Here is an 11,090-nt window from a genome sequence, read left to right on the forward strand (position 1 = left end):
TGTGTAACTTGTAGGATTATTGACCAAAACTGGTTAAATGAAAGATAATAATAGAAATGAATAGTTATTATTTACATATTCACAGATTTAATGACTTTGAACAATAAATGTTAAATGCCTGTAAAATTAAATGCTTGCATCATTAAAATTCAGTGAATATCATTAAATATAATTTCACAAAAACCTGTTTTAAAATAAAGTTTATAAGAGTGACATTCAGAAATATTTTGTTTCATTATTCAGTTTTTTCTAATATAGAAATATCAGTAGGAGTTAAATCAGGAACCGTTCTGCAGAAACTCAGAAAAATGGAAATGCGGGTGGTGGTGATGCGGTGGTGTTGGGGTGGTGGTGCGGGGTGGCCTCTCTGAGTTAGCAGAGGGAGTGCATGGAGTTTTCTTTGGATGAGGAGGTGATGACTTTTATCAAATAGGAAAATCAGTGGGAGGAAAACTAAAGATCATCAGCTTCCACATATAATACACTGGATCTAAATCTATAAGAACAGATGTTTCACCTTTTAAGCTGCCGGCACACAACAGCTAGTATTCAGTATTCAGTCAGTCACATCATTACACGTGATTTTATGTGGAGTCATATCTGATACTCGACGAGATCTGTAATTAGCAGTATGAAATAATTACAAAAACATCTTCTGGCTGTTTAAAAAAAGCTTCCTTAAGTTAGAAAACCATTTTAAAAGTAAAGATTTATTAAATATCTGATGGTTTTCTGTACAGCTGATGTCATCAGTAGAACAGTAGATGTGTGTAGTTATATACCTGTGTACTGCTTTTACTGCAGTATTTGACCTTTTATGGGTGGTATATCATTTTATGACATGAACTATAGATTAAATGTGCAACATGTTTCACATAAACTGTCATGGTCCGGGTGTGTCCTGTCTCCCTCCGAGTTGGCATCTCCACCCCTGGGAGGGGCCTCAGTGTTCTGCTGATTGCTCACACCTGTGGGTAATTAAGCCGGGGACTCATAAGGCCAGCGCACTCAACCTCTCTTCGCCAGATTCTCAGCTAACCCTGGTTAGTGCAGGCCACCACTATGAGGTCATACACGCTTTGTAAACTGCCTTGTCTCATTGTGTGTTTCTCTCACAGCCACGCACCAAGTTGCCAGACACAAATCTCCGCCGATGAGCTCCAATCCGGACGCTGGACCACCTGACAGTCCCACTGGCTGTTCACCCGACTCACCTGCCTGCCTCCCTGCTTCAACGCCAGGAATTTCGGACCACTCACCCAGACCACCCACCCCTCCACGCCACTACAGACCACCAGTTTGCCCATATTCCTCCTGAACCATACCTGAACGTCTGTACTCTATTTACAGTGACTCTGACCCTAACCCCGGACCCAGTTTGACTCTCCCTCCAGCCCAACCCCCGGAACTCCTGTTTCCACTGACCAACACCAGATTGCTTACTTAGCCCAGGCTGCTTAAAACCCCTTTGGTTTAATTGTGGCATTTTGCACTTGTTAAACGCACATTCCAGTTTCCTGTTTATGAACACTTATTGACAAAATAAACGTTGTCTCTAAAACTACTTACGTGCTGTTCGGCTTCCAGCATTTGAGTCCTTTCTCTTTTGAGGCGGCCTCGGCCGTGACATAAACTCTCATAATAAATCAAAATAATAACAGTATTTTTCTGTTATTTTAAGCCTGAATAAAATAAAGTTAACAGTGTTCTGTTATGGTCTGTTTAACCCTCCCCAGCCACGCTGGCCCCCCCTCCGGGGTCTCAAACAGACCCTGGAGCATCCTCTGTTTAACCGTCATGCAGTCAGAATTACACGAGGTCCAGGTTCAACCTTTGAGTCCTTGGTGTTGGTGTTGTTGGAGGTTTCTGTGTCTCTGTGAAGTTGTGGACGTGCCAGTGAGCTGATGTCTGCCTGTTTATTCAGACTCTCTTTGCACAGCCAATCACAGCAGCCGTCTGCAGGCCCAGACAGACAGTGTGATGGATGGCCCCCCGCTCTATCTTTAGAAGCACTAAGAAGGCCAAAAGCCATATAATTGCAGTCCAATTAACATGGACAGAATGACTAATATGGACCTACTCCCATTTCCACCTTCCTCTCCTCCCCCTCCATCAACCTCTTCTTTCCTCCCTCACCTTTAATTTTTTCAAACATCCTTTCACTGTCCTCTCTCCGTTCGGTGTGTCTGTCGCTCCTTTGACCTCATCTTCTACTTCACACTGATGAGCAGGATAAGGCCAGTTACCCTAGTGTGTCTGTTTGTGGGTTTCTCGTGTGCCTGTTTGCTGCCTCGGCTCTCAGCCTGCTGATTTTGCTATTTCTTCTTGTAAATGCAGATGCTAGTCTTTCCCTTGAATAACCACTCAGAGAGTGGGAGTACATGCTGATAACACAAAGGAGTGATAAAAAAAAGTGGTACTGTTTTTTACTTTGGGATAACTGGAAAACCCTCTGACCTGTAAATTGTTTCAGAAGAAGTAGAAGAAGAAGAAGCCTTTAATTGTCCCACAAGGGGAAATTCGTGTGTAACAGCAGCAAGAAAGACACATATACAAACAGTACACAAGACAGAACAGAAACATGCACAATTTTTACATATTGACATCAAGGACAATGGTTGCCAAAAACAGAGTACTGTACCGTTAATAAGTTAAATAAAATTAAATACAGATAAGATGCAAACCCTGGTTATAGTGTGAATTGGTTGATAAAATAGTGCAAGTTACAGCGCTGATGTAAACATCTATGTTTGTTGGGAGCAGTTTTGATTGTACAGTCTGACAGCTGCAGGCAGGAAGGACCTGTGGAAACGCTCTTTTATGCATCGAGGATGCAGCAGTCTGTCACACAAGGAGAGCTCCTTGTGTGACAGATGACCATGTTAGAAAGATCAGGAGTAATAAACAAATGATGGAATTTGTGGTTTTGCACTCATTGGCATCCAGAGGGAAGTTTGGATGATGGAAGGGGTTTCAGATCGTGACTAAAGCACACAGAGCCCGTTAACCCTGGCAGTGCAGACGGACGCCCACCTGAGACATCGAACTGACTGCTGCTCGCTGATACAGTGAGAGTAGCCTTTAGAGTTACTCATATTTCTGTACACTTAATGTGACTCACACTCACCTGACTTAAACCAGGTCAGCAGAAACCTGTCTTGGATCACATTTGGGGTTTGTTGTAGCCAAAGAAATGAGAATTTATCTTTCAAAGGAAGCTCATACATTTTTTATCACTGCAGTGTTTCAAAAAGGCCTGACTTTTATAATGATGTCATACACGCAAGTTTAACAGTCACTCTGGATGGTTTGAGCCATGGTTCATAATAAATTTACAAGATTATAGCAGGAGGTTTATAAGGATGCAAAAGCTGGAAAAAGTTATTCCAAACAAGTTAGTAAAACACACACACAGACACACACACACTGTTATAAAAGAAACAATGAAACAGACTGAAAAAGAGCAGCTGGATATCGTGCACTTGAACAACATTATGTGTGAAGAAAGGAGAAAAACTCACATATTAGGTTCAAGGTTCTTTATTTGTCACATGCATAGTTATACAAGTATAACACACAGTGAAATGTAGCCTGACACGCTCCTCGACATGTGCAAAAATTGGGGGGGTGTGTAGAGGAAGAACATTATATATATATATATATACAGACATATAGTATATACACTGGGTGAATGTGCAGTAGTAGCAGCAAGCAGGTGAATTCTGTACATTAATATGAATAGACATCTGACTATTTTACAGGATAGACAATATAAACATATTTAAAATTAAAGGAATTGAAATGTACATTGTGCCTTGGTTTAGTGTCTGGAAGAGAGTCCTGTCTCAGTCAATTATAGATGATGTGAGAGGGCGGGTGTGTGTGTTTAGTTCAATGACACCAAAAAGTTTTCGCACCTCCTCCACAGTACAGAAAGAATGAGGGGTTGTGCTCTGAGCAGTTACTGCTGGGAAAAGGAATCCAGACGTGGATGAAAATGTTTTTGGGAGGAAAGTCTGGCAGCTGAAGCTCAGAGAGGGTGGCTGATGTCACAAGCACATGAGGAAATCATCAGCAGACTAGCTGAAGAAGAAATTTCAGGTTCTGGACCGATTCAGATTCCTGAGATTGTCTGATCTGATGACTGCTGATGCTCCCAGAATGCACTGCTGTCTCTGGACTTCCTGTCTAATCGCATCTCTGCTTCTGAGTTACTGACAGTTTCTGTGCGGACCGGCAGGTATTTGTAGTTTAAGATCTGCTGTGTGACGAACCCTCCTTCAGATGCTTGGGTACATACGCACCTCTGCATTCAACTCTCCCCTGCAACTCAGACATGAGGTGGCAGTGAAAACTCTCAGATCCATTAATACAGGAGAGCAACTTTGCAAGACATCTTCTTCTCTGAAACAGAACTACAGAGTCTACGCCCAGCCGTAGAAATATCAGCACATCCTTCCAGGGATAAACACACCTCCTGAGGTCATCCAGCTACCTGTGAGCACCTGCTTGGAGAGCCGGAGTGGTGACTCATTGTTCACCTGTACAAATATCATTCGTCACCCTTAGACCCAATCGCACATCGATATTTCAAAGGTAAGTTTTACATTTAGGTGCAGAACAGAGTACAGCACAGAGCTTTAAGACTGTCCTCCAGCAGGTAGAGATCATACGGGTACAGGTAAGTCCCCATAGTGACAGATGTCCTTTTCACATTTGTAGTTTGACCTTCGGATCATCTGCAGCAGGTCCAGAACTCAATTCCGGTCCACACTGCACTCTGTGGCGTTTTCACTCCCTGCTCAACTCAGCTCCATTCAAGATGCCTGACAAGCTTCTGTGTGGACTGGCAGCTTTTTGATGTTTGTTTGGGCTTCTGTCATTTACGATCAGTCACGCACAGAGCCCTCCTGCAGTTGCTTGGTTACATGTGCAGCTCTGCAGTCATGCAGCTGATGGATGGGAACAGATGTTGATAGATGTGACGCTCACTGATGAATGATGATGAAACCTTAAAATAGGGTAAATTTGAGGTCTGCTGGGGACTCTGCGTTGGTGTTGTAAGATCACTTCTGCTTTGGATTTTCTTTTGTCACGTTGTCAAAGCCGACTCGTGTTTTGACTTTTAGGGAACAATGAAATAAGCCCGGGTGGTTTCAAATTGAAAGCATGCTTCCTGCATGGCAGCATGGCTGAGTCACCTTCAAACGTGCACAAAGAGGGAATCTAATTCTTCATTCAGCACAGAGGGAGAGACCTCTGGGTAATTATCAGTGTGCCTGGCCGTCTCTTCCTCAGTGAGGTGGATGTTCATGATGGATCTAAGGGGGTCTGTGAAGCGTCATTTGTTCTGTTTGGGTAAGGGATGACTATGACGGTCAGCAGTAACTTTCTCACCCCAGTGCCTCAGCTACTGAGAGCAATGCTCTCTTTTTCAGGAAGGACCTGGTTTTCAGACACATTCACACATGTGAAAGCTGCTCGAGACAAAAGAGCACTTCAAGCTATATCGGTGTAACGAACAGTGACAACCTGAGAGCAAGAGGGCAGAGCTGGCCTCAAGGTTAGGAAAGAGACGGGCAGGTCGAGGTTTAATCGGCAGGCAGAATGTGGGAGGTACAGTGCAGCATCTTCCTCAGGGGCTAAGGGTTGTGTTCAAACCCCTCTTAACCCAAAGAACCCAAAGAAGTGCTTTCTACTCAGACAGCCGATCAAACTGACCTCTGAGACACAAGTGCCTCTCACAGTTTGGACGTTGGTTTAAATGTTGGTTTGAACTTTGTTTTTTTGGTGAATTTGTTTGTTGGTCTTTCTTTAGAGACTCATTTAAAAACGTTGCCATGCTGTGCAGTCTTGTTGGCACTATGAATTTAGTCAAACCTTTCAGACCAACCGGAGGATTTCTGCTTTGATGGCTCATCAAAGAGCGGGATTTGTGTCACTGAGTCTTGCGTGATTGTTTTCTTAAGTTTTCTACTTGCTTGTTTAGACTCTAAACCACAAAGGTACATGGGGCAGAAATGGACATCATTGGTTTGTCCAGTTTGTTTAGTCAATTGTCTGGTTGTGTCCTGTATGCTGAGCTGAACCTTAAACACTGCTACTCCATGTCTACAAACTATAAATCCTTCTAGAGGAAAGTCTCACTGCTCTGCAGCTTCTGGGCTTTTATTTTGAAGCTCCTGTGTGAATGAATGGAGAAAAAGCCAAGCATTGCTCAGCATGACATGAAAACTGCACGAACAGAATCATCAGTCAAATCTGAAAAAAACAAACAAACAAACAAACAAAAAACACTCAGTTACAAGTGACCTTTTCTCTACATGCAACAAATATAAAGATCATTGTAACTACACTGACTTCATCATTCACTGACTATATTTTTTCTTTCAGAAAGTCAGGTTTCAGTTAACAGGCTAACAAGAGTATCACAGACATCCTTCTGCCAGGCCTTGTCATCCCAATCTTCTTCCTTGGGAATCCTGACAAGAAGGGGTGTAGATAAGAAATATAATCCCTCAAGTCTATCTCGGAGTTCCACCAGGACGCTGCAGCTCCTCAGCCCTTCTCTCGAAGGCTCAGTTCATCCACATGTGCCTACAGTCCTGCTCTTTAGATCCAGACTCAGAGCTCATTAACATACGTGATGCATCAATGATAAACAACAAGAGATAATCAGTTACAACAACAACACAATCAATCCCACAACTGCCCTCCTCTCCATTCCCCACTCCGTCCCAGCCTTCATGAAGAAGACCCCAAGTTTCCCAACCGCATTTGGTCAGGGGAGCAACTCATCCTCTAACTATGAGGAGCAAGGAGCAGTTAGGAGCCGTGCTGCAGCGTTTTGAACTAGCTGCAGTCAGCCAATTGATGAAGAGGTGACACCAGAGTAGAGACTATTACAGAAGTCGAGGTGAGATGAGATGAAGGCATGGATCGCTTTCTCAAAATCTCTGAAACAGAGAAAGGGCTTAACTTTTGAAATTAGGCGAATATGAAAGAAACTGGTTTTGACTACATTTATCTATTTGTCAAATGTTAAATTGCTGTCAAAAATCACCCCTAAATTTCTTGCAAATGGTTTTTTATAATTTCCTAAGGGGCCAAGGTCATAATGGTCAGAAGGACCAAAGAGAATGACCTCAGTTTTCTGTTCATTTAGATTTTGAAAATTTAGAGCCATCCATGCCTTGACATCTTTTAGACAATCAAACAGTCCCTTCAGAGGATTCACAGATTTTCGTTTTAGTTGAAGGTTAATCTGAGAATCATCTGCGTAAAAGTGAAACAAAATTCCATATTTTTCAAAAATAGATCACAATGGGAGCATATACATTGAAAAAAAGACTGGACCAAGGATAGAGCCCTGGGGGACTCCGCAAAAAAGGGTCGTCTTTGGAGACAATTTATCCCTGAATCTAACAGAGAAAGTATGATTAGATAAGTAGGATTTAAACCATTCCAAAGCAAGCCCTTTAACTCTGGCACATTGTTCTAGTCGAGAGATAAGAATCCTGTGATCTACTGTGCCAAAAGCAGCACTGAGGTCTAATAATATTAAAATAACAGAGTCTCCCGAGTCGGTAAAAGTTAAAAGGTAATTAGAAACTTTTGAAAGAGCGGTTTCAGTGCTGTGGTGCGTTTTAAAACCAGATTGGAATAGTTCACCAATGTCGTGTTGGTCTAAAAAGGTCTGGAGCTGCAGAAGGACAATTTTCTCCAGAACTTTTGACAAAAAAGACAATTTAGAGATTGGGCGGTAATTTGATAGAACTGTTGAGTCCAGACTCTGCTTTTTAAGGATGGGTTCCACCACAGCATGTTTAAAATCAGAGGGAACAGACCCAGACTGAAGACTGCTTTTGACAATAGAAAGCAGACATGTACCAACAGTGTCAAAAACATCTTTCAGTAACCTAGGTGGAATGATATCCAGGGTACATTTTGAAGGGCTACTTCATTAAGTAATGAAAGGGATACTGGCTCGAAGAGATCAAAAACAGCCAAGGTTGGAGCATAAAAACCTGGGTCAGAAATGGGAGGAATAATGTGGGATCTAGTATCTACAATTTTATTAATGAAGAATTTCATTAGATTCTCACATGTTCACTGCTATATGAGGATCAGCAGTGGGAGGATTAAAAACTGAGTTTATAATACCAAATAAAATCCAAGGTTTATGACAGTTGTTGGACACGATCTTGGAAAAGTATTTTGTTTTGCTGCTCTTACAGCTTTCTGGTAACTTGACAGGGATTCTCTAAGTGCCTCAAATGACACTTGGAGACGGTCCTTTTTCCACTGTCTTTCCGCTTTTCTACATGTCCGTCTGCGTTCCCTGGTGTCATTATTTAACCACGGTTGGGTTTTAGGTTTTAGATACCTAGTGGTGCAAGGAGCAATGGAATCCAGTATTTCCAGACAAGCTGAGTTGAACAGAGAAAGCAGACTATCAGTGGTCGAATGAGTGGTACTGTTAGTCGGTAATGCCTGATTTGATTTTTGTAGAAACAAGTCCTCTACAGCTACACTAAGAGCTAAAAGTCAGGGTAACTAAAGAACCAGTGCCAGGTGCCAAAGGACAACAATAAAATATAAAATAACACTAGTAACAGGAAACATGAGCTTAAATTACTTTTCAAAACATTTTCATACAAAAACTTGAAACCCTGAGTCCAAGACCAGAGATCTGTTTTCCATCAGAGCCATGGGCACACAGGTAATAACATGCTTCAGTATTTGAGTTGCTCATTGTATTCTAAGCGCCAGTCTAGCCTCCCTTTTTGGAGGAACTCATTTCAGCCTCTTGTATCTGGAGTCTCATTCTTTCAGTCGGAGGAGCTTGTCTCCGTAAGTGAAGTTTGGCATATTTACTGACCCGTGAATCAAAACCTTTGCCTTCCTGTTTACCCAAATTATTTGGTAAAGTTGCACCGCCCTGTCGGTCAATCTAAGGCTCCATTTTATCAAGACGATATTTAAACTGTCACTCTCCTTGAACCCAAATGCAATAAAGCAGTTCTTCTTTGCAGTCGTACCACCATCACACCTTTGTACTCCTCTGCTCCACAGTTTAAGCTCCACAGGAGAAGCAGATCTTAGATTTTAGCATAGTTGTTGAACGTGGATTGGTATAATCTGAGGAAATAAGCATGACGTTTCTTCATTCCAGGCCCAGAGCAGCTCCTTCCTCATGTTTGACTTTGTTCTGTTGTGCTTGAAATGACTCAGAGCTTCCTAAAAGTTTTATCTTAAACCTTGTGTGCTGGGTACATCCTCATTTTGTCCACCCCTGCACAAACGCAGAAACTGTGTGAGATCTAATAAAACAAGGATGAAAAGAGACAGAAAGTAACTCTCAGGCTTTGATGTGGCAGTCTGAGTACTGACATTTATTGTATGTGTGCTCAGTGTCACTCCAGCCTACGGGAAACACTGTGGATGACAGTACGTGGGCTGTGAGATGGGGAACTAATATATTTGAAACGCTAATGATGCCATCACAGCAGTATTTTCACTTTCAGAAAAAAAGGGTTTCTGGGTTTTTGCAAATGTGTGTATAAAAATATAACAAGGGCCACTTATCAGGAGAAACCAGGAACATGACGGCTGATATCTGACACTCGGTCTGCAGCCTGCTCTGCTCCTTCTGCTTCTTTAGCCCATCAGTCAAACAGTCAGAGCCACAGGGACATTCATGTTAAACATGTCTGTAGTTTCTAATAATGAGCTCAGTGTGTGTACAGTAACCCTTTATCACAGTTTTATTTCCCTGCTCTGTATGATGTCACAGAGAGGGGACCGGCCATGCATGAACCACACCTACCAGCTGCTTGAATTGTCTGTTTGGGAGCAAGAACCAATCACGCACTAGATGGACACGGGGGGTTAGCACTGACAGGTGATGTGAATAGTACTGATTACCTCTACATCATGGCACCTGTTACTTGGGGCGGGATCTATCAGGGAGCAGGTGAACATGTCCACAGAGGTGATGTGAGAATCAGGAAAATGAGCGAGCATGAGGATTTCAGTGACTTTGAAAACTTGTAGTTCTGTTCCTGGTTCTGCTGGAGGTTTCTTCCTGTTAAAAGAGAGTTTTTCCTTCCCACTGTCGCCAAAGCTGTCAGGGCTCTGTGTGCGGGCAGGCGGAGAGGAGAATCCAAATGCAGGACTCAGACACTGAACTGTAACTCAAACCTCAGCTTTATTGCTGGCATAAAACAAAAGATGAAACTGAGCAATGGTACTGAACATAAACTGACACAAAAACACACGGGCATGATCTGATGGTACGACGCGACACCGAGCACGGGAAAACACAGGGCTTATAGACACAGGGTAGTAATGAGGGAGTGGGCAACAGGAGGGAGACACAGCTGGGAGAGATCAGGGCTAACGAGACAGGGGGAACAAAGCTGCACACACTAACATAAGACAAAGACTTTCACAATAAAACAGGAAACATGAATCACTACTCAAAGACACGGACTCGACACAGAGGGGCGGACAGAAAATAATACATGAAACTCAAACAATACATGAAACCACAATTCCTAAAACATGGATAAACAGAAACATGAAACTCTAATAATAAACATCATCATCATCACAACAAGAGAATGAGAAAACAATCCAAAACACCAAGATAACTGAAACACAAAGTACCAGAGAAAGATAAAGAATAATCCATGATGCAAAAGTAAACCAAAACATAATAAACTCAAATTACTGGGTCTAACGTTTGATCATAACTGGTCATATGGTTGTTTTTGTTTTCTCTGTATTATTGTAGGGTCTTTACCTTACAGTATAAAGCAACTTCAGACGACTGCTGTTGTAATTTGGTGCTGTATAAATAAAATTGAACTGAATGTAACACACGACTGGATCAGAAAATCTCCAGTTCTGTAGGTCTGTGGGCGTTCTCAGTCTGCAGGGGGAGGGAACTATCAGAGCCATCCAAGGAAGGGGCGGCACTGACACAGCGACAGTGTCATGTGTGTTGAAGAGCGCTGCGTACAAAGCAGGAGAGACATTTTGTCAGGTCACCACTAGGGATGGGTATTGATAAGATTTTCACGATT

This window comes from Diplotaxodon limnothrissa, linkage group LG7 (genome assembly GCF_057381915.1).
Source record: "Diplotaxodon limnothrissa isolate DT_005_m linkage group LG7, D_limnothrissa_male_GT1.1, whole genome shotgun sequence".
NCBI classification, from domain to species: Eukaryota; Metazoa; Chordata; class Actinopteri; order Cichliformes; family Cichlidae; genus Diplotaxodon; species Diplotaxodon limnothrissa.